This window comes from Rhineura floridana, chromosome 1 (genome assembly GCF_030035675.1).
Source record: "Rhineura floridana isolate rRhiFlo1 chromosome 1, rRhiFlo1.hap2, whole genome shotgun sequence".
In the NCBI taxonomy this organism is placed as follows: Eukaryota; Metazoa; Chordata; class Lepidosauria; order Squamata; family Rhineuridae; genus Rhineura; species Rhineura floridana.
In genome coordinates, this window is record NC_084480.1 from 59,139,758 (window position 1) to 59,165,133 (window position 25,376).

General features: G+C 45.2%; 1 long non-coding RNA gene across 1 annotated transcript; it reads left to right on the plus strand.

The window, feature by feature from the left end:
* The first annotated feature begins 15,452 nt into the window (after nt 1-15,452).
* Nucleotides 15,453-24,543, plus strand: LOC133385422 (uncharacterized). The gene is made up of 2 exons (XR_009762909.1): nt 15,453-15,532; nt 24,087-24,543. It is a non-coding gene; the product is annotated as an uncharacterized LOC133385422 (long non-coding RNA).
* The last annotated feature ends 833 nt before the right edge of the window (nt 24,544-25,376 follow it).

The following is a 25,376-nucleotide window of genomic DNA, read 5'->3' on the forward strand; positions in this document are numbered from 1 at the left end:
TGGAAAAGTTACTTTTTTGAACTACAACTCCCATCAGCCCCAGCCAGCATGGCCACTGGATTGGGCTGATGGGAGTTGTAGTTCAAAAAAGTAACTTTTCCAAGCTCTGGATCATGGTTCCTATTTGCAGCCCCTCATCTCCACCTGAGCCATAGTTGCTATTCCTAAGGAAAGACAGGGCCAGTTCTAAGCAACCTTTTATTAGAAAGAGCTGAAATAATGCATAGTTTGACTATGTAACCCAGCCTTTGCCAGCCTGGTGTCCTCTAGATCACTGTTTTTCAACCTTGGGTCCCCAGAAGTTGTTGACCTACAACCCCATCCACTCCAGCCAGCTTAGCCAATGGCCAAGGATGATGGGAGTTGTAGTCCAACAACATCTGGGGACCCAAGGTTGAAGAACAGTTTTCCAGATGCATGTTTTGGACTACAGTTCCCACCAGCCCAAGCCAGCATGGCTCTAACCTGTTTACATATGCAGAGTCTGCAGACAGCTAACCTACTTTGAATCAAAATAGTTAACATTCTTTGTATGGGGCAGAGAGGAAATGTTGGCATCCTGTTCAGATTGGGTGAACAAAGTATATCACTACTTCCTCCGAGGTGTAAGAAAACCTTAACCTCACACCTTTTAATGATTTTTTTTAAAAAAAAAAATGCCAGTGCCGTTTTACTGTCAAGGGCATTTAAGTTCAGAGCGTAATGACAATAAAGCAGGCTATGCTTCCCCTTTCTGAAGCCTTCTGGCAATCTGAGTTTCAAATGTCTAATGTGGAGCAAAGATAGTGTGAGCAAACAGGGTGACTCATGGTCTGATACAGAGCTCCAAGCGAGCTGGTAAACAATATCCAACTGGTCCTATCTGGATTTTCAAAGCAAGCCTGTCAAATGATTTCATCGAGAGCATGTTTTAACTACAGGCTCTTGATGAAAACCTGAGCTGCTCACTTTCCCGAACAATGTCTTTGGCAAATTAGGCACTGTGCAGTATAGCAACAGGACACAGTACATGTAGTTGTTTATTAAAACACCCCATTAATTCGAATACTTGTATAATGGCACTATGCAGTTTCAAGGGAAAGTATACAAAAGTGTTTTTTTGGAATATCTGTCACAATTTTCAGAAACAACTGGCTGTTGAATTAAAAACTACTGCCTTGTTCTCTCCACATTTCTATTTTCCCTGTAAGATTTTAAAGCTCAGGATAAACTGCCTAAATGTAAGATGACCTGCACTTGTATAGTCATTAGCTCACTGTGGGAAAACTATAGGCAAAGACAGCAACTCTTTTAATTTTTATCAGTCACAGCAGCTCGGATAGCCAAGGTGGGAAGATTTTTTTTAACTGAACAGTGACTTGGACAGTTGAAATTACTGTCTGCCAAACTTCAAAACAAGTTTTATTTTTATTTATTTTAATGAATACCTTCCACTGGTATGTAATGTTCCCTTGAACTGGAAAACGTCTGGCCTCCCAGATGTTGCTGGAGTCCAACTCTCAACATCCATGGCCTTTGGCTATGCTGGCTGCAGCTGATGAGATTCCATAGGGATGGATCCGTTGGCTGATGCTGCTTCGAAAGCATTCCATCAGCCTAACAGACCAGGATTGATACTAGTTCATTCTTTGTCCACTAGCTGCTGCTTTTACTGATCCATTTTTCCCTCACAAAAAAATTAAAAAATATTCATTTTAATATCAATATTTTGAAAGGAGATATTGGTAATTTTAAAGGAAATACCAATATTTTGAAAGAAAATATTGCTATTTTGAAAGGAAATAATAAATGAAAGGAAATATCAATAAAATTATTGTTCTTTGTTGTTATGTGCCTTCAAGTCAATTACGACTTATGGTGACCCTATGAATCAGTGTTCAGATCTTGTAAGTTCTGGTCTGTGGCTTCCTTTATGAAATCAATCCATCTCTTGTTTGGCCTTCCTCTTTTTCTACTCCCTTCTGTTCTTCCCAGCAATATTGTCTTTTCTAGTGAATCATGTCTTCTCATGATGTGTCCAAAGTATGATAACCTCACTTTCATCATTTTAGCATCTAGTGATAGTTCTGATTTAATTTGTTCTAACACCCAATTATTTGTCTTTTTCGCAGTCCATGATATCTGCAAAGCTTTTCCCCAATACCACGTTTAAAATGATTTGATTTTTCTCTTATCCACCTTTTTCACTGTCCAACTTTCACATCCGTACATAGAGATCTGGAATACCATTGTCTGAATGATCCTAACTTTAGTGTTCAGTGATACATCTTTGCGTTAGTTTTAGTTCCTTTTTAGTTCTCTCACAGCTGCCCTCCCCAGTCCTAGCCTTCTTCTGATTTCTTGACTATTGTCTCCATTTTGGTTAAGGACTGTGCCAAGGTATTGATAATCCTTGACAAGTTCAATGTCCTCATTGTCAACTTAAAAGTTACATAAATCTTCTCTTGTCATTACTTTAGTCTTCTTGACGTTCAGCTGTAGTCCTGCTTTTGTGCTTTCCTCTTTAACTTTCATCAGCATTCGTTTCAAATTGTTACTGGTTTCTGCTAGTAGTGTGGTATCACCTGCATATCTTAAATTATTGGTATTTCTTCCTCCAATTTTCACACCTCCTTCATCTTAGTCCAATCCCGCTTTCCGTATGATATGTTCTGCATATAGATTAAACAAATAGGGTGATAAAATACACCCCTGTCTCACACCCTTTCCCACTGGGAACCAGTCGCTCTCTCCATATTCTGTCCTTATTCTGTTCTTGTCCAGAGTATAGGTTGCACATCAGGACAATCAGATGCTATGGCACCCCCATTTCTTTTAAAGCATTCCATAGTTTTTCATGATCTACACAATCAAAGGCTTTGCAGTAATCTATAAAGCACAGGGTGATTTCTTTCTGAAATTCCTTAGTCTGTTCCATTATCCAACGTATGTTTGTGATTTGATCTCTAGTGCCTCTTTCCTTTCTAAATCCAGCTTGGACGTCTAGCATTTCTCGCTCCATATATGGTAAGAGCCTTTGTTGTAGAATCTTGAGCATTACTTTACTTGCATGGGATATTAAGGCAATAGTCCAATAATTACTGCATTCCCTGGGATCCGCTTTCTTTGGAATTGGGATATATATTGAATGCTTCCAGTCTGTGGGCCATTGGTTAAATTTCCATTTGCAGTTGAGGGGTGAAATAAAACGCAGAGACATCAGTTTGGGTTGAACAAGGGCCACTTTATTTAAATTACAGTAAACAAAAACCCCAATTTAAAGTAACCTGCAGAGGGAAACCTAGGTGCAGGAACTGTCTATAAGCAAGTAGCTTGCCACACAGCTCTCGGGCGACCAGCCCCTGCTGGGGCAAGGGCAAGCCCATCTGCTTACCCTTTACCCCGGCCACACCTTGCAGGTGAGTGGGGGGGCCTTCCCACGTCATCCCCACCCGGGACCGTATAACCCCTGGGTAGATGAGGATAAGTTGGCCCCAGAAGCAGCCCATATCCTGCTCTAGAGCCATAAAGCCCTGAGAGACAGACCTCCGGAACTGCCAATCACCTCCAAAGGTGCCTAAGGGGGCCACCTAGCTGTCCTTACCTATTTCCCTTCCCGCACCTTCCCGCCACAAAAGGGGGACAAATCTCTATTTAGTCCCCCTTTACCCCACTGCCGAGAAGCACCTCTCGCAGACATCTCTGCAGGTCTCCCAAGAATAAGTCGTTACCTGCATCTGACAGGTGAACGCCATCGGCCCTGTACAGTTCACCCTTCTGTTGCTGAATTTGGGGATGCGGAATGACTAACCCCCCATGCCCGAGAAGAGCCAACCGAATCTGCCGGTTGACCTTCTTCCTTGCTTGATCAATCCGCACCGTGTCCCAAACATCATGCCATACCTTGCGTGGAAGCAGGTCTGACCACATCAGACGTACGCAAGGCCAACGCTGCCTTATCGCTTGCATGTCCTTACATGCCTGCACGCTGAGGGCCTTGCCCTTCATCAAGCCAAGGTCATTACCACCCAGATGGATGACCAGCACTTGTGGAATTGTCCGCACCAAACCTTGCCGGAACAGAGTGGGTAGGAGCCCCTCCCAACGCATTCCTTGCCGGCCAAGCCACTGTACTGCAGCCCATCTACTGAGGCCCAACTGCGAGCCCCTGCTCGACTTCGCTGCCCTCCGGGCTGCCCAGAAGACCATGCTGTGGCCGCATATAAGGATCTGCGGCCGCTCCATCCCCGTCCAGCAACCTGCCAAAACAAATGAAAAGTGTTAGGCTTCTGCATTCCCTGCCCTCTAGAAGGGGCGAATGTAGCCCTTATACGCATCAGAGGACCAACACCCAACGGCCTGTACTGTCGCCTGGGGAAAACCAAAACCTGCTGCCGTAGAAGCAGCTCCTATTCTAAATGAATGTGTTCCGAATTGTGAGGCATCATAACCCATCCTATGAAATGCTAGTTTTGTTAATGCCCCAAACTGGTAAATAGAAAGAGGATCCAGATTCACATGGGTGAATAAATATCCTTCGGCTGATCCCCTGGTTCTTAGGAAATTATTTACAGCCTGTACTGGGCAGAGGTGAGGCTCTGATGATGGGGCCAAGCGCACCTGTCTCCCCTTACATTTTTGGTCCGTTTTAGACCATCTCAAAGTTATGCAAGCACAGCCTCCTTCTATGGAGACATCCGAAAACTGGAGGGCACGTCGAGACGTGTCATGCTTAGAGCCAGCCACCACTTCACCTATCCGGAAGGCTCCAAAAAATAGCGTAAAGGCCACTGCCTGGAATAGCTTGGCTTCATAACTAGAAGAACAGACCGTTTTCCACTGGTGAACCATCCCTAGTATAATATCCAGTGAGAAAGGTCGACGGGAATCAGGTATGGCAGGGTGTTCTTTAGCCCACCCAGCCAACATGTGGCGGACCCTAAAGTCCCAGGTATGATCCAGAAAACCACCTGCCTTTGCTAAAAAGGAAAGCCCCACCAGCTTACCTTGGAGCGTTCGGACTGACAGGCCCCGTTTCCTGCCATCCACCAGGAATTCAAGCAGGTGACTTACCGAAATAGGCCACTCCGGCGCATAGCCTTTGGAGGCCCAGAAGTCCTGCATGTCCCTACCTGCTCTCTGGTAACTGGCGAGCATACTGGGGGCAATGGAAAGGCTTATGGCCCTCTCCGACTCTGCTCTCCAATCTCCCATATTGCAGGGGGCATGGCTTCCGGCTGAGCCCTGGCCAGCGGCGCCAGCTGACGGAAACGGTCCATCTGGTTCCGTGACAGAGCATCAGCAACACTATTGTCAATGCCAGGAACATGCCGTGCCCGAAAAAGAACATTAAAACGCAGGCACTGGAGAACAAAAGAACGGACAAGACCCATAACCCTGGCATTCCTGGATGTGAGGGAATTGATAACATGTACTGTAGCCGTGTTATCACACCAGAAGTGGACAGTGGAGTTCTTCAACTCCACAGCCCACAAATAGACTGCCACCACTATAGGGAAAAATTCCAGAAAGGTCAGATCCTTGTCTAGACCATCTTGAACCCACGTCTGTGGCCATTGTCCCTTACACCAGGAAGACCCAAAGACTACCCCAAAGCCATAACCCCCAGACGCATCAGAGTGGACCTGTAACTCGACCTCCAGGAGTCGGTCCTGCCTCCAAAAGGATATGCCATTGAAATCCTGTAAAAAGGAGGACCACACAGCCAGGTCGGTGCGTAAAGCTGCTGTAACCCGAAATCGATGGCGGGGTCATAAGAGCCCCACCATGGCCTCATATACACGCCTCAAAAATGCTCTGCCAGGTGCTATGACCCTGCACGCAAAATTAAGGTGCCCTGCTAGCTCCTGGAGGGTGGAGAGGAAAACTTTCCTCGCACCTGTATCTTCCTTTATCTTATTGTGGAGGATTAGAAGCTTGTTCTGGGGTAGCCTACAGCATTGCTTCCCAGAATCAATTTCGATGCCTAAAAAAGTCAAAACTGGTGCTGGTCCTTCCGTCTTTTCCACGGCTAGAGGAACCCCCAGTTCCTCTGTCAAGTCCTGAAACTGGGCCATTAAGTGGAGGCATTCGCCTGTGCCAGCCCCACCCGCAAATAGAAAACCGTCCAAATAATGAACAACAGAATTCCTGCCCATCCTATGTTTGATCGCCCATTCTAAAAAAGTGCTGAAGCGCTCAAAAACTGCGCAAGAGATCGAGCATCCCATAGGCAATGCACGGTCCACATAGAATTTGTTGGCAAAAGTAAAACCCAGCAGATCAAAATCTGCTGGGTGGACGGGCAGTAGTCGGAAAGTGGACTTAATGTCACACTTACCCATTAATGCTCCATTACCACATGCCCGAACCATGCACACTGCAGCGTCGAATGAGGTGTAGTGGACCGTACATAGACTGTCAGGAATGAAGTCATTAACTGACTGTCCACGCGGGTGGGACAAGTGGTGAATAACCCTATACTCCCCTGCCACCTTCTTGGGTACAATCCCTAATGGGGATACTCGAAGATTAGGGAGAGGGGGTGATTGGAACGGACCAAGCACCCGCCCAGCCTGCACTTCTTTGTTGATTTTCATTCGCACTATTACCTCCATGCCTATAACAGATTTTAGATTTTGGGACATGAAGGAAACCCTAGGACCGTTGTAGGGAATTCGGAAGCCCAACAAAAAGCCATTGAAAAGAAACAGGCATCCCCAGCCACTGGATAACCAGCTAACAAGCCCTGTAAAACATGCAACTTAATTGGGGAGGGGCCCTTTTCCTTGATTAGCACCAGGTGGGGGCTGTTTTCTGCCCCATTGCTGGTCCCTGCCACCTCCCCTGTACGACCTGCCTCTGTTGCAGGCAGTGGAAGGGTGTGAGGCTCCACAGATCGCGCACTCATGTCTGAAACGACACGGGTTGTGCGCGCAGGTTCCCCGGACATTGAACTCCCAGCATAGCAGCCATTGTTGAACCCCTTGCCCCGCATTAACGCGGGGAAGGGTGGCAGTCGACTGCCTGCTCAGAAGATGCCCACTATCACACCTATCTCCAGTCATGGCTCGGGCCGCAGTCATGAACTGCAGCCATATCTCGGGTTCCTTCTTGTCCCATGGCAGGGTCACATCGCATGCCGCCTGCATACGAAATGCCTCTTCATAAGACAGCCATGCCAGCCCAGAGAATTCTACATACGCCCTGTATATTATGTCCAGGTATTTAAAGAGAGACAGTCCCCTTTGAGGCTGCCTCTCGATCAGCACTCCCGCATATATCAAGTACGTTGGTAGCCAATTAGCCCAGGTGCGGTCGATTCTCCTGTGCCTGGGCCTGTCTATGTCACTCTCGGTCTCCTTGTCTTTGTCCCTTTTGGGGAGCTCCCTATAAAGGAGTGAAAAGACATCTACATACTCCCCCCTCCAAATTTTTTCTTTTGTTGAAGGGAGCAGGTGGAAACCTAAGGTGACAGATGTATTCCCAAAAGGAATAGCATTACTTGCCACCGACCCTAAAGGGTCTGAAATATTACAAAGACTTGTAGTCGTGGTTGGCTGCAGCTGTGCAGCAGCCAAAACAGCTGTTGGAGCCGGCCCTTCAGGTGACACAGCTGATGTCATCACCTGTCCATTGCCTGCATGTTGCCAAATTTGGCTGCATGCAGCCTGGAACGGTGGTTGAGACGCACCCTGAGGAGGCCACCCCAAACCTGTAGACCCATAAGCCTGAGCAGGCCAGGCAGACTCACCTGCTCCTACCAGCGGCCCAGTCACAGATGATATCATGCCAGCCTGGGGTGTAGCCATCTCACTTCCAGTCACCACCGCCACTGTTGGTGCAGGAGGAGCCACCAGCCCATCGCTCACTATTTGTGTGGAATCAGAAGGGGTTTCAAGTGCCTCAAGCCTCGCTAAAACCAATGCAAGGACATCATGGTTAGACCCTTGCTGCTGACCCTTATGTGTGCCACCCTGAGCCTTAGCATTAGCTCGCTTTGGCCTGGTAACACCACCAGTGGAAGTCCCAGGAGTGGCAGCTTCCCTTGAAGCAGTCAGTGGAGACCTGGGAGCAGGGGTTGGTATCACCCTCTGCCGCTGCTCTAAAGCCTCAAGGCGCGCTAGGATGGCAGCCTATGGTGGTGCCTCCTCTTCATCCGAGGAGCCAGGCACTGGGGGAGGGCGTTTTTGTGGAGGCCTGTAGGCTTTCCCCTTACCTTTTGCCCCCCGTTTCCCTTTTTTGGATGGCATGACAATTATCTTGCCTGATAAACAAAACCAAAATTATTATTATTATTATTATTATTATTATTAGATATTATAGCTGGGTAGGAATAATATGATCTGGGTTAACCGTCTGCAAAACAAACTGTGATCAGACAATTGCAATATTATGAGCAATATATGATATATTCAATGCGTGTAATAAGCAATGTGGTGTGATCTTACTTAACTGGCTGCCAAAAGGACCTTGAATATTCAAGCCCAGCAGTCCTTGTTTAACTAGCTGTGAAGCAGCCTTGACAAACCGGTGTGATCAATAGCCTTAGAAGCGGCGTGCCTCCCTCCCCCTCCCCCATGGGGGGGCAGCCACGAGGCTCTGCAAGCCTTTCTAATGGCCTGCTACAGCTGCTGCCGCTTCTCCAACCCCTCCTCCGGGAATTCACGGGTCCAAACGGGCCCAAACCAGCGCCTGAATGGCGCAGAGGCCAACAACACAGCCTGTGTTGCCACAGATCAGCGCCTCAAAATGGCGCAGATCCCGTCGATCACGCGGTCAAAATGGCCGCTGCTGCTCTTCTCCCGGCTCCGGCTCTCTGCTGTCTGTCCCTCGACGTCACGCAGCAAAAGAGGAAGGTAGGAGGGGCGGCTGGACTTAAATAGTCCTGCAGGCTCCGCTCCTCACACTGCGCGTCGCGCTTACGTCACAAGCGCAACGCACAATGCTGCCTCCTTTAAAGATGGAGGCAGCATCTTCACCCCCACCTGCAACCTTGCCCCGCTCGTCAGCTGCACGGCGAGCGGGGCGCCATATTTCTTGACAAGTTTTTGTCAACATTTGGACAGATTCCATCTCAGTAGCTTGTAGCAACTCTATTGGTATGCCATCTGTTCCTGGTGATTTGTTTCTTCCAAGTATTTTAAGAGCAGCTTTCACCTCACATTCTAACATTTCTGGTTCTTCATCATACGGTTCCTCCGTGAAAGAATCTGTCATCCTTGCATCTCTTTTATAGAGTTTTTCAGTGTATTGCTTCCAACTTCCTTTTATTTCATCTCGGTCAGTCAGTGTGTTCCCCTGTGGATTATTCAACATCCCTACTCTTGGTTTAAATTTCCCTTTCATTTCTCTAATCTTTTGGAACAGTGCTCTTGTTTTTCCCTTTTTGTTGTCCTCTTCTATTTCTATACAATAACTATTGTAATAGTTCTCTTTGACCCTACGTACTAGCTGTATTGTTGCATTTAGGGTTCTGTGTTTCTATCTTCTTTTGCTTTTGCTTTCCTTCTCTTTAACCATTTTAAGAGTTTCTTCAGTCATCCATTGAGGTTTTTCTCTCTTTTTAACTAGAGGTATTGTCTTTTTGCATTATTAATATTGATATTTTAGAGGTGGATTTTTTTTAAAAAAATCTGTGCTTGAAAATAGCTGTGGAAAATCGGTACATAAAAATCTGATCCTCAGCAATGGAGAATAAGTTAAGTAATGGACATTTCAGTACCAAATCCGAATTGGGCAGAATTCTAGCACATCCCCAGATGAGAGTTGGAGTTCAACAACATCTGGATGGCCACAGGTTCCTCACTCCCTTCCTAGAGTGTTCCCCCAGCATTCCAGCACCAGCACTGTAAGGCTGCTCACTGGCAACTGCCCTCCACCTTACTCCAGCTGTCACCATACACTTTTAGACTGCCTTAGGTGGGAGCGATTGTGCCTTCTCTCATTTATGGCGTCTTCTGCTCAGGGATTACTGGAAACTGCAAGCCAAAGCTGCCAGTCTCAAGCCTATCCTCTTTCTTTACTTTCTGTTTGCCTGTTGCTATTAACTGTAGCCCAAATGGTGTAACCAGGGATAGGAAACCAGTGGCCAGTGGTATAGTGGAGCACGGAGAAAGCACCACCATTTCTTTTATGAAGTTGTCGTATCCTGGAATGTTGTTTGCCAATCCACTGCATGCCTAATAAATAAGCTTTTCTCAGAGAGAAATCCTCCAAATAAACTAAGCAGAAGAAGAGGTAGGTTACGTTAGCATGCATGGCACAGGGTTCAACTGCCACTTTTATTTTGAAAAATTCCCAAGTCCCTTTACTATGACCAACCAAAATGTCACCAAACAGTGAGCAAATTTTGAGTCACCAAAACTCTTCATCAGGCTGGATATTAAACAATACAGGACTGGAGAGTAAGAAAACAGCCACTTTGGTAATGAAGCCATAATGTATGCATTGGTCGAAAATCATTTTTTATGTGTAGCCTTGGAAGGGGCATGTCTATGGGGAAGTGGTTATGGGACTTGTCATGAAGAGCACCTGCACTTCAGATTTTAGCACTACTCTGCTATATCCCTCTAAGGTATTGTTGGACTCCAACTGCCATCAGTCCCAGTTAAGGATGGGTGAGTATTTCAATTCAGTTTGCATTTAAAGCCAAATCTATTTGCACTTTCCAAAACAATATGAGAACTGAAACACAGCCATCCCTTGAAATTGACACTTATTCAAATTTTGTCATGCAGTTTGCCAACCAATGTTTACAAAAATGCATATGTTAAGCGGAAGTGTGCATAAAAATGAATATATGAATGAAAATAATATGCAAAAATTAATGATATGATGATAAATGGCTTGCAAAAGTGTGTACAGTAGTCAAAACCTCCTAAATAGTGTTCATTAGGAGAAATTTGTACTAAAATCCTGGATAATTTCCATGAGTATATTTAAAAAAAAATCTGCAAATTACTGCAGAACTGTGGAGAACTGAGTATAATATTGGAAAAATGAGAAACTGAGAGAAGTGAAATCGACATATCTTTCCATTCCTAGTCCCAACCAGCATGGGAAATGGTCAGGGAATATAGGGGCTGAAGTCCAGCAACATCTGGAGGGCCACCGGCTCCCCACTCCAGCTCTAAGCAGTGGGATAAAACTCAACTCTTTGGGTGTCTTAAAGCAGGGTTAGGAACCTGTGGCCCTCCAGATGTTGCCGAACTACAAACCCCCATCAGCCCCAACCAGCGCAGCCATGGCAAGGGATAGTTGTCATTTGGCATCATCTGGAGGGCCACAGCTTCCTCATCAGTGTTTTAAAAGAATCTAATCCAGCCCAGAAATCCAAATGAGGAAAGCTTATTCCAGCAAAGTATAAAATGAGTAGGGGAAAAAACATGGAACTGTGCAATAAAAGAATGGAAATAAAACAATTTATAAAATGAAAATAAAACAAAACCTGTGCTTTACAATCTAGCAGAGGTGTATCATGTACATAATTTTCTCCTTAGTCACCTCAAGAAACTTGAAGCCTTCTTGGATATCCAACCAGGACAAAGCATAAGGGAGAACATGCCATTTTTAACCTTGTGGTTTCAGAGGAAAGAGATTGGGCTCCCTCCAATAGGAGTAGCTACTGAAATTGGTGCCCCTCTGCACGTAGGCAAGAGATTGTGAATTGCAATGTTTTTATCGGGAGATGAGACTCATGTAATGTTTGAGGCAAAAGGATATCAGCATGGGAATCCCCAGGGAAAGTGAAAGTTAGGGAGAATGCAACTAATCTTTTCCTGTCAGGCACTGTTGTGAATGTAAAGAAGTCTTGGGAAGTACATAGGGCATTTCCAGAGTGCTATTATTTTTGGATAGGAACCAATCACATACTGGCAAATTCAGGCTGCACAATTATACTTGATTGGGAGGTCTTGTGCAACAATCCCACTTCCCCAAAACGACTGACTTTTTGTGATAAGGAAAGTAACGAGAAAATGCACTGGAAAGTGTGGGATAGCACTTGCTTTGAGGCAAGGGCACCTGAACTTCCCACAAAAAATCAGAATGAATGTTCATTAAATAGCTAGTGTTGTCTCCCTGCAAACAAATCAGGTTGAATGCTCAATAAATTTATGGAAGCAACTATAATCTGGATTTCTTAACTTAGCTTCTTGTTATTCCACCTAAATATAAGGGTTTCTTTAAGCAATGTGCTGTCTATGTGCAGGCCTACTTAACAGTTTATTTTGGTGATGATGTTAATGACAGGGAAGACTTATGAGGAGGCCTCTAGGTCTTGTCATATTCCTGAAGATATCACTGGGAGGACAATGAAAGCTGGAGCTCAGAACATACTGATCTTAAACTAATTAGGACTCAGTCTGAATTGTGCCCCAATGGTTCATTTTAGGTAAGCCTAATTTGGTAGTGTATAAAAAGTATTATTTTTTAGGAAGGATTTGTTTGCTTATTGACTCCTATCTTCTTGCTGCAAATAAGGCTTTTAAAATCTTTCCTACTCTTTCTTTATCTTTCAGGCAATCATTCATATGAACATACAAGCATTCATTCACAAACCATGCACTGAAACACAGAAACGGGCACCCAGTGACTTACACAAATAATCCTCTTCCCTCAATCTTCCTTTCAGCCTATGAGTTTTGTAAATTCTTAGAAATAGTATCTACATGCAGGGTGATCTTGTGAAGATACAGCTGTATTCAAGTGTTTTGGTGAACATGTCTGGGCTTAAAATGGTAAGGGGGCGGGACACACATGCAAGCCCTATCCCTTACATACCCGTGTACTCCACTTCTGACCTTAGCATGTGGAACAGGAGACGTGTTATCAGGGTCCCTGATCAGCTCAATATAATTAGATTCCCCCTTCAGAACTTTGCATCAGAAGTGGATCCAGCACATGTGGGGACATTAGGGGCAGGGCTTGTATGTGCACCCTGGTCTCCCTCCTCACTTTAAGGACATTTCCAATTGGCCTGTTTATTGAGCATTCATCCTGATTTGTTTGCAGGGAGGTTAGATGATGTGTTGAAGATAGCGATGGACAGATCTGTCAGTTTCTGTTCTCTCAGTTACTAATTTTTCCAATCTTAAATTTAGCTCTCCACATTTCTGCAGCAATCTGCCATTTTTAAAAAAACAAAGACAAATCCTCATGAAAATTTGTTGGCATTTTAGTGCAAATTTCTCCTAATAAGCAGATTTGTTATGCAATTTTGCCTCATGTGCACATTTATGCAAAGCAATTTCCCCTTACAACGCATTTCTGTACATTATTTTCACTAATATATGTATTTTTATGCACACTTTACCTTAATATATGTATGAAATTGCATTTTTATTCATAATGCTTGACTGGAGAACTGCATCACAAAATTTGGAGAAATGCAAATTTCTAAGGATGGCTGTTTTTCAGTTTGCATATTATTTTGGAAAGTGCAAGTTTAGTAGGGTCACCTTTAACTGCAAACTGAATCAAATTGCTCCCCCATCATTAGTTGAAGCAAGTGTTATCTATCTAGTACATTTTACCATTACTGTTCTCATGGGCAACTGCACACAAAACCAAAGGCTCCAGTTCAGTCCCTAGCAGCTCCTGACACCAATGTAGTGGCTAGAGCAGGAATGGGATCCCAACTCTCACCAGCCAATATTTATTTATTATTGTATTTATATTCTGCCTTTCTTCCAAGGAACTCAATGTGGGTGTGCATGGTTCTCACTCTCTCCATTTTATCCTCACAACAGCCCTGTAAGGTAGGTTAGGCTGAAAGGCAATGCTTGGCCCAAGATCACCCAAAGAACTTCATAGCTGAGTAGGGATGTGAGACCCAGGCTGCAATTCAATACACACTTACCTTGGAGTAATTGCCATTGAACCCAATGGAGCTTATTTCTGAGTAGACATGTATTGGATTGCAGCCTTAATCTCTCAGGTCCTAGTCTAACACTCTAACCACTTCATCACATTGACTCTCAATGCAGAGAAATACCAATGGTCAGGGCTGATAGGAGTTGGAGCCAGTAACATCTGGAGGGCCACCAATTTCTCATCCTTGAGCTAGAGTATTAAACTAGGACTGGGGAGACCCATGTTCAGTTCCCCACTCAGACACAAAATGCACTGGCTGACCTAGGGCTAGTCACTCTCCTTTCCCCCTGAACCTCCCTCACAGGGTCCTTGTGCATTGACTGAGATGGGGAAGAGGTCCTTGACTTCATTTGAGTAAGGAGTACAATGTAATGTAATGGGCTGCCTGGAACAGTGGCTGCTGGACCGTTAAAAAACAAGAAACTATTTAAAAAAAAACACCTGTAGGCAGCGTGGGTTGTATCTTCTCTCTTGTCATGTGTCAAAGGCCCAATCCAGTCAATCAAGATTACACATGTTCCTGACTAGTAATGATAGGATTTGCAGGGTGGAGAAACTGTAATTAACTGGAATCCATAGTCTGTGGTCTGAGTGCAAGGAACAGCCGATTCCTCACAAGAGAGGCACAACTGGCAGGGAAGGTGCCTGCATTCCTGCCACCAGGGCCACATTCACACCATACATTCATTCCACTATTATCCCACTTTAAGCAGTCATGGCTACCCCCCCCCCGGAATCCTGGGAAAGGTAGTTTGTCAAGGGTGCTGAGAGCTGTTAGGATACCCTCTCTTCCCCTCACAGAACTGCAGTGGTTTAACAGTCAGTCCTTCTTCCCAGATAACTTTGGAGACTGCAGCTCTATAAGGGGAATGGAGGGGGCTCCTAAAAACTCTCTGCACCCTTCACAAACTGCACTTCCTAGGATTCTTTGGGGGAAGCCATGACTGTTTAATACTGGGGAACATGTATGGTGTTCCATCCCCTCTCCCCATTGTCTGAACCATCCCTTATTAACTGGTAACAATGAAAGAGAGTGTGCAAACATTGCTAACAAATGTTCTTCAGTTCTCAGCCATAAGGTCAAAGCCACACCTGATTTGCGTCACTGCTAGAGGCAGATTAGTCCCCGAGTTGATTAGGAGATGTATAGCAAAGATAGCATTCTAAAACAAAGGTTTATAATCAGGAGAGCCACTAGGACAGCAGAGGAAGGAGCTTTTCTTACGAACAGGTCAACAGGTGACAGGATCATTACAGCACTATTGCTCTAGATAAAAGAAGAGGGTCTTCATTGAAGTGTGCCTGAGACTGGTTCTAATTCTCTTATTAAACCACAGGGTTTTTTGCTTTGCTTTGCGTCTTTAGTTTTTGAAGACTAATCTGCACGCTGTTTGAAGCACAACACCAACTAGCTGGGAAAGTCTCGCAGACACGCCGCCTAGCAAACTGGATTGAAGTGGATTTGGGACAGACAGGCTACGGCCGTTAAGGAGTGCCTTTAGGCGGCTCGAGATAGGCTGACTGAAAACAGCTGAGGGAGTGGGAATTCCATTGGCAGAAAATTCAGTGAGTCAGCACTGAGTCACTTTACTCCTACGTGACAGCCGAAAGCGCACGGCGGCAGTTAATTGGCTGGCGTGCCGCTTAAGGAAGGGTTCAGCAATTATAACCAGGCAGAGTAAGCTCTCTTTTCTGTAAAGTGTGCACGTATGACTGAAAAAACATGGGAAGCTGGGAACAGGCAGGGTTCCTGGACGGGCGATTGGGATTTTCAGAGGAGATCATCATAATTCCTGGTGGTTTCCCTTGAACAAGAAGGGTTTGTTGTCATTTTTAACTGCTGGAGGGGATGCTCTGATCTTTCCATTCTTCGCATTTCCAAATCAAATTACAGGAAGAATGGCTTAATAAGCTAAAACGCGATTGCAGAGAGTCAAGCACTGTCGTACCTTGTAGGCGAAGCACGCACAGCCTGGCTAATCAGTTGTAAAATACTGGGAGTGTAAAGCATACTGATAAAATGAAGGCACTGTAATCCCTTCGTTTGGGAACTTCTGCCTATTTGCACCAACATTTTTCACTAGGTGAAGTTAATCAAGATTGAGCTCCTCTAAAGCAGGGCTAAGAAACAGGTGGTCCTTGCTGGACCATAGCTCCTACTTTTCCTGACCATTGGCCATGCTGGCTGAGGCTGCTGGGAGGTGTGTTCTAACCAGGGGTGGCAGATATAGTTGGGGTGGGGGTGCAAAGCTTACTAGGCAGGGCGGTGGTGATGTTGGGGCTGCATAGGGGCCTGGGAGGAGCCAATCTGGTCCCCCCATTGGTGCATCTGCACAGCCCCAAGCTTGCCACCACCTTGTCTGTGTCTGCCCTGGTAAGTGAAAGCACTGCTATTGGGAGGGGAGCTTCATACAGGCCAGCCCACCATACCAGCTGCTCCTGGCTCTGACAATAGCTGGAGGATCACAGGTTCCCCAGCCCTGTTCTAAAGGACTAACAGTCAACTCTTTTAACTAAGATCCATTGGGTTTAATGGGACTTCCTCCTAGGAAAGTGTGTGTAGGACTGTAGTCTAATCTAATCCTGAATAAATACTAGGCATGATATAGTCTTTGCCAACCTGGTGCCCCCCAGATGTTTTGGACTACAATCCCACCAGCACCAGGCGCTCTGGGCATGGTTAGTGGAGGTTCATCTAGCCAAATCTAAACACTTGGAAGTCCCATTGGTTTCAATGGAAGAGTTAACATGTTTACATTTCTCTCATGAAAGCCTAATGGGACTTAACATGCCCAGTTCTTTCTTTCTTTCTTTCTTTCTTTCTTTCTTTCTTTCTTTCTTTCTTTCTTTCTTTCTTTCTTTCTTTCTTTCTTTCTTTCTTTCTTTCTTTCTTTCTTTCTTTCTTTCTTTCTTTCTTTCTTTCTTTCTTAATTATTTGATTCAATTATGTCACCAAAAATGCAAAAGAACAGACATGCCAATTTCTTAAAATAATATCGCACTGAATGATTTGTACTTTTGCAAGCAAAGAAAAATAAAGCCAGTGTATAATTCATGCTCAGTGCTAATAACCAACGGAGTTGCAAACAGAAGCAGGGCTGTCCCACCAGGCAGCCAGCACTACTGCACAGCAACTGCGAGAGGAAGGGACTCATGTATAGTTGGTGGTGGTAGCAGAGTGGGCTGAGCTGAGTAATGTTAATGGGGCCACAATGTACCTTCCGTGGTAGCCTTTAGCATTCAGCGTGTGTATAACTACAGTTCCACCATTTGCATGACTTGGGCCAGGCCACCCTTTCTCTTTTGCCTTTGCCTTTCCAGTGGTATGCATATGAACCCTTCCAACCTTCAACTGTGGCTCAGCGATGGTGCACTCCAGACTGCCACTGATTATACATTTCATACATTTTGTCAGAATAGCATTGACATGTGGTAGACATCATGACACCATATTTTGGTAATCAAAATCATCCTAAATATGAGTTTCATTGGATTGCATGCAAACTCCAGGTTCCCAGAGTCCAACTTTATACTCTTCTGCTCCATTTTCTCCATTTTTAAAATTACAGTGATATGTCCTACCATTCTTGCATGATGGAACTCAAGATAGCCTACATAAAGGTTTCCAGGCAGTCTCCCATCCTGGCATTGACCAGGCCTAGATTCCATAACTTCCCAAAGGTGGTTGTATCATATGTCCTCGTACCATGCCCTAGATATATAGAAGACATATTTAAAATACCAGCTGACCACTGTAAAACATAACATTCACCATGCCAAAAGTTTACACATTTATTGCATCATTGCTGCTGCTGTTCATTTTTATCGAGGAGGGGTACAGAATATAGCCAGTGGGCCAGATGTTGAGCTCCACTTTGACAGGTGGGTGGATGGGGTAGCCCACTTGTCAATCACCTGATGGCACCATGATGTCAGGTGACTGACTTCAAAGGAAAAATTGGGAGCATACTGTAAGCATGCTCCTAATTCTTCCTTTGCAACGTCTGGTAAGTGTGCTCATGATTCATCTTTAGCATTAAAAAGTCAGCACTTTTAACATTTGGCACCTTTTTCTGTCATTTTTATTTATTTATTTATTTATTGAATTTCTATACTGCCCGACTAGCATAGCTCTCTGGGCGGTGTACAACAGAGAATATAAATATACACAATAAAATCCAATAAATCAGTGCAAGTGACATGTATATAAAAATCCACAAATCTAAGATCAATTACAACATATTTAAAACTAAAAACTAAAAAACTAAAATGCCTGAGAAAAGAGGAAGGTTTTAACTTGGCACCAAAAAGATAACAACATTGGCGCCAAGCACACCTCATCGGGAAGACTATTCCACAGTTTGGGGGCCACCACTGAGAAGGCCCTAGTTCTTGTTACCATCCTCTGAGCCTCCCTATGAGTCGGAGCTCGGAGGAGGGCCTTCGATGTTGAACGTAGTGTACGGACAGGTTCATATTGGGAGAGGCGTGCCAGCAGGTATTGCAGTCCCGCACCGTATAAGGCTTTATAGGTTAAAACCAGCACTTTAAATCTGGCCTGGAAGCATATTGGTAGCCAGTGCAAGTGGGCCAGAACAGGTGTTATATGTTCAGACCGCTTGGTCCTCGTTATCAGTCTGGCCGCCGCGTTCTGCACAAGCTGTAGCTTCCAAACCGTCTTCAAAGGCAGCCCTATGTAGAGCGCATTGCTGTAATCCAATCGAGAGGTTACCAGAGCATGGACAACTGAGGTGAGGTCCTCCCTGTCCAGATAGGGACGTAGCTGGGCTACCAACCGAAGTTGGTAGAATGCATTCCGTGCCACCGAGGCTACTTGAGCCTCCAGTGACAGGGAAGGATCTAAAAATACTCCCAAACTACAAACCCGCTCCTTCAGGGGGAGTGTAACCCCGTCCAGAACAGGGTGAATATCCACCATCTGATCAGAGAAACCTCCCACCAACAGCATCTCAGTCTTGTCAGGATTGAGCCTCAGTTTGTTAGCTCTCATCCAGTCCATTATCGCAGCCAGGCAACGGTTCAGCACATTAACAGCCTCACCTGAAGACGATGAAAAGGAGAAGTAGAGCTGCGTGTCATCAGCGTACTGATGGCAACGCACTCCAAAACTCCTGATGACTGCACCCAGCGGCTTCATGTAGATGTTAAAAAGCATGGGAGACAGAACTGACCCCTGCGGGACTCCACATTGGAGAGCCCACAGTGTCGACAATGTTCCCCAAGCACTACCTTCTGGAGACGACCCGCCAAGTAGGAGCAGAACCACTGCCAAGCTGTACCTCCAACTCCCAACTCCACGAGCCTCTCCAGAAGGATACCATGGTCGATGGTATCAAAAGCCGTTGAGAGATCAAGGAGAATCAACAGAGTAACACTCCCTCCATCCCTCTCCCGACATAGGTCATCATACAGGGCGACCAAGGCTGTCTCAGTGCCGAAACTGGGCCTAAAACCCGATTGAAATGGATCTAGATAATCGGTTTCATCCAATAGCGCCTGGAGCTGGCCAGCAACCACTCGTTCCAGGATCTTTCCCAGGAATGGAACATTCGCGACTGGTCTATAGTTGTTAAGGTTTTCAGGGTCCAAGGAGGATTTTTTCAGGAGTGGTCTCACTACTGCCTCTTTCAGACGGCCAGGGACCACTCCCTCTCGTAAAGAGGCATTTATCACTTCCCTGGCCCAGCCGGCTGTTCCATCCCTGCTGGTTTTTATTAGCCAAGAAGGGCAAGGATCTAGAGCAGAAGTGGTAGCACGCACCTGTCCAAGCACCTTGTCCACGTCCTCGAGCTGAACCAACTGAAACTCATCCAATAAAACATGACAAGGCTGTGCTCTGGACACCTCATTCGGATCAACTGCTGTAAACTGGGAGTCTAAGTCCCGGCGGATGCATAAGATCTTATTCTGGAAGTGCCCAGCAAACTCATTACAGCGGGTTACCGATGACATTATCAAGTCCTCAGGGCCAGAATGAAGTAGCCCTCGGACAACTCTAAAGAACTCCGCTGGTCAGCAAAGAGATGACTTAATAGTGGCAGCAAAATATTGTTTTTTCGCCACCTTCACCTCTCCTAAGTACAACTTAGTAGAGGCACTTACTAGTGCATAATTGCATCCATCAGGAGTTCGCCTCCACCTCCGCTCAAGCCGCCTCCTATCTTGTTTCATTGCTCTGAGCTCTGGAGTGTACCATGGAGCTGTATGAGCTCTACACAGGAGAGGGCGCGCAGGAGCAATCGTGTCAACAGCCCGGGTCATCTCCGCATTCCACATTTCAACCAGGGCTTCGACAGGAGCGCCAGTCTTATCAGCCGGAAAATCCCCCAGAGCCCTTTGAAAACCTTCAGGATTCATTAGTCTCTGGGGGCGGACCAATTTAATAGGTCCCCCACCCTTGCAGAGGGGAAAAGCCGCTGTAAGTCTGAACTTCAACAAACGGTGATCTGTCCATGACAAAGGGAGAGATGTAAAACTCCCCACATCCAGATCACCATCTCCATGTCCAGTAGCAAAAATAAGATCTAGAGTATGCCCCGACACGTGTGTTGGGCCACTGACATATTGGGACAGCCCCATGGTTGTCATGGAGGCCATGAAGTCCTGAGCCGCCCCGGAAAAAGTAGCCTCGGCATGGATGTTGACATCCCCCAGTACTAATAGTCTGGGGGATCTCAGCAACACCTCCGAGACCACTTCCGTCAGCTCAGTTAGGGAAGCCGTTGGGCAGCAGGGTGGGCGGTACACCAACAAGATTCCCAGTCTGTCCCTTTGACCCAACACAAGGTGCAAACACTCCAGGCCAGTAGCTACATGAACATGGTGCTTGATGAGAGGGATGGAACTCTTATAGACCACAGCAACCCCACCTCCCCGACCCTCAGATCTACCATGATGCTGAACCAGGTACCCGGGTGGGCACAGCTGGGAGAGACTAGCTCCTCCCTGCTCACCCACCCAGGTCTCGGTTATGCATGCCAGATCGGCTGCCTCACCCACAATCAAATCATGGACGAGGGAGATTTTATTATGTACCGATCTGGCATTTAAAAGCAGCAACTGGAGATCTGAGAGTTGGCTGAGAGGACAACCAACATTCCTGCAGATGTGAGAAGGACCGTGTCAGGCCCAGGATGTGACTCAGAAACCAGACCAACGGCTGTAGTTAATTCGTGTTTTATTAGGGTAATGTCCAAACAAAGACTGCATTTTCTCATGAAGCAATACAGGGATACAGGTCCTGCGGCATTGGGAGAAAGTTGACAGAGCAAGGGACTTATTCCCGCCTGTTCTTTAAGAAGGGGCCAAACGGGCGCGCAATCTTTCGCTCCTCCTTAACTGCCCCTCAGGTACTGCCCGCCTTCCCCCCCTTCTCTCCTGTCTTTTCAGCTGTCTGCGTGTGCGCGGTGAGGGGGGAAGCATCACCCCCTCCTCTTCTGAAGTTTCCGATTCCAGGATGGGGGATAGGGGAGGGGCTGATGGTAAACTGCCTCCCCGCTTTTCGGCTGTGAGCAGCCCTCCCTCTTCCCCCTCTTGCTCTGAGCCTGAAAGAGGGGGAGGCGTGAGAATGTCCAGGGAGGGCTCAGGCTCCCCGTTGCTAAGCGACCTTATCACTGGCAGTTCCTCTGTTTCGTCTTCGCTCCAAAGGGGGGAAGTTCCTCCCCCTTCCCTCTGCCATCCATCCGAATACTCTTCTCCCAACTCTCCGGGATCCAGCTCCCCGGGATTGGGACCCCAGCTCTGCCTTCCGACAGACCGGAACATTGTGTTAGTATGCTCCCATTTCTTCTTCCTTTTAGTCGTGGCTCATACCTTCCCATGCCTAACATATGACATCAGGCCTGGGAATGGTACTGTTGATGTGGTTTGTGCCAAATGGCCTGGCAGGCCAGCCTTCAAAACCTGGCAAGCTGGAGGTTCCTCACAAATGATTTATATCAGTTAGGCTCCTTCTGGGAGGAAGGGCGGGATATAAATTTAATTAATTAATTAATTAAAACAACAACGGAACTTGAATCCAGCCATTTTTCATGTTCTAGTCAACTGGATTCTTCATGGATTTCAAAATGAGTACATTTCTGCAGAAGTGCTTGTTAACATGTTAGATCAATCATCCTGAGTATCTTTCTATGACAGTCCTGAAGATAACATGATAGAAATCATGAATAGCTAATTCTAAAATGATCTGGGACGATTGGTGAGCTCAGTGGGATGCTAACATTTCAGGGATAGCAACCTTGAAATGCTGAAATGATTTTAACTCACCAAATCCAGCTAAATTACCCAAGCAGTGAGGAGCAATACTCATTTGTACATGTGGGCTTTGCTGTGGGTCCTCCCCTCCCCTCCGATCTGCCATCAATACACCGCTTGGTATCATTTCAAGAATGAGACAGAGATCTGTAGAGTTTGTGTCTCAGCACTTCAGAAAATGGGTCCTATGATTAATTCATTTGCATTGCCATAGGTGTAACTATGGCTAAAATGTTGGAATGAACAGCAGAGGATTATGAGGCATGTTGAGTATAGTCCAGGGTAGGTGTGAAAGGAAGAAAAATAGTATATCAAATAGTTGATGGAAAGGCTTCTGTGTCACAGAAATCATTCCTAAGTGGGATTAATTTTGAGGCAGAGATGCACTGGATCCTGTAAACAGCAGCAGCCCTCCCTCCACTCCCAGATAGCTGAAATTGTTCCTTAGAATTAAAAACAGAGAGGGAGGAAGTGATGATGGGCAGAGTAGTCAGTGTGTGGATGATCAGTCAATTGAGAAATGGAAGTGTAAGGTTATCATTTCATGGCTCCAAAAAGTTTTTGGAGGGTGTTTTGGAGCACTGGTGTTTTGCAATAAGTGATATTAAGTGATATTATGTTCTGTGAAAGTGTGAAGGATGCCAGCTGTGGGGAACCTTTGGCCCTCCAGATGTTGCTGAAAGACAACTCCCATCATCCCTGGCCATTGCCCATGCTTGCTGGGACCAATGGGAATTGTAGTTCAGCAGCAGCATCTGGAGGGTCAAGGTCTCCAGACCTGTGCTATGGTGTGATGTGTGTGTGTGTGTGTGTCAGAGAGAAGCCCTCTTGAGAACACAAATCCTTGGGTACAAATTAATCTTCTTAGTCTGCAAAGAGCTGCCTAAATAACCAATGAAATATTTTTATTTATTTATTTAAAGCCATTTTTACTCCACGCTTCAGCCGAAAAGGCTCCCAGAGTGGCTTACAAAATATTAATAAAAACAGTATCTTAAATAGAACATCCTGGTTCAGACATCAAGTTAAAACCATAGTTTAGCATGATGAGTATGAGCTGAGGAGAGCATCATACTCTCTCCCTGTGGCCATGAGTAATAGTTTAGAAGTTTTCCTTCTGTTTCTGATTAGCCTCAGCTTGTTGTGTCATCTGAACACAACAAACTGGTTAATCTCAAGGATGGTTTCTTTCAAACCATAGTTTTGATTCAGAGAGATGTTGTCTTAATATGAGAACCTTAATCTTGTCCTCTGAGGAATGTTGCCATCAACAGGAATGTGTTGAGCATTTTATTGTTCCACAAAGATTACTGATTTATCTTTCAGCACCATCTTAAGGTGGGGCAATGCCGCGGAGCCAGCCTCTTGCAGAGCTTGGAAAAGTTACTTTTTTGAACTACAGCTCCCATCAGCCTAATCCAGTGGCCATGTTGCCTAGGGCTGATGGGAGTTGTAGTTCAAAAAAGTAACTTTTCCAAGCTCTGGCGTTGCTGCAACTTAGTTGGTGGGCCTGGAAGGCAGGGAAGTCGGGGCTGGGTGGGCACACCAGCTGGAGTGCTGGATTGACTCCACCAGCATGCCTGTGCAGGCCTAACGTCACTGCCACCCTGTCCTGTCCCATTCAGGTAAGCAGAAGTGTTGAGAGAGCATCTCCGTGATGGCACCCCACCTTGCAAGCCACTTCTGGGTACCACATTAGCTACCAATATTTTAGCATAGCCAATGTCAAATCATGCGGGCAAGATTTAATTTTCTATCATGCCAGAAGAATTTGTCACACTTCTTCCCACTATTTTATTATGTCCCCTGTGTATTTCAGTATATAAATTGATCAGACCAGTGAATCATTCATTCATTTATTTATTTGCATTTAAAATTATATCACCAGCAGAACATGTATCATTCAATGTGTGTCTTTTTTGTGGAAAGACTGCTTTTGTTCTGTTTTTCTCTTGTAGGAAAAGATGCAGTACACCAGAATATAAAAAGTAAACCACTCTAGATTTGTCTTTGGAGTGCTGGATCTAAATATCTCATATATGTAGCCATGTACACTTCATTAGCAGTCCTCAATGGTCTCCTCTGATTACCGGAACATGTACGAACAGCATATCATCAGGCACTTCCTTATATGCAGAGCAAAGGTGATGATGCCTTGAAAAAAGGAGAAGAGAGATTTGATTGCTAAGCAAAGTTCTGCTTTTGAATTTAGGCCTACTTCAGAAAAGTTATATTTCTTACAGGGACATCACTGCTACAATGGAAACTGGATGTATGAGTCCACATCATCACCTGTAGGGAGTACAGACATGCTTAGTTTGCTATATGCCACCTATCTGAGCCTCCAGCCATATGCTACATGTGACAAAATTGTTCTGTAATGTATAACTGTACATGGGTTATACATGAAGATAATCTATCCAGAAGGTTTAGGTTGTATATCTAATGTTATCCACACTAAGAGTAAACCCAATGAAATTAATGAACATGACTAACTGATATCTAATCAATACTAATGAATGGGTCTGCTCTGAGCCATTGAATACAAACTGTTGTCTTGTGTGGGTTATCCCATAATTGCAGCTTTTGGAGTAAACAGCGCTGAAACTTGATTACAACTAGAGATGCGCACTTATTAACTGGCAAGAATTTAAGGTATATCTGTTCCAGTTGTTGTTGTTACATGGGAATAATGCAGGAGGAACTGGATGGATGAAACTTATGGAAATGCATGCTCTGTGAGAAGAAAATCTAATACCCAATACTGCTTGATTTGTGTATGTGTTAATCAATACAGTCTCTCATACCAAATGATAAGGTACAAACTGAAAGGTTTAGTAGGAGGCGTGTGACAACTGTAACAGATTCCATATAGTATTGCCCTTGAAGTCTGTTTCAACTGGTGCAGAATGTGGCTGTTTACCTCTTAATAACATGTTATGTTATGTTGCTATGTTGCAGTTTATTTCTATGCCGACTTTTGGTTAAAAAGGTCCCCAAGATGGCTCACAAAGAATATGCAAAAATACAAAATACAAGTAAGACAAGTAAGGAAAAAAATAGAAATTACAACAATTTAAGACAATGAAAACTTAACATTTAAAAAAACCCTCAAAGCCAAATACATTTATCTTCCTAGCAAAGGGAAGTCCCCAGAAAGAGCAGGGGTAAGTTGGCAAGGTAGGTGGAAAAGCGCATTCACCCCTGCAGCAACACCGTGTGTTCATTACTTTCAGGCACAATAAATG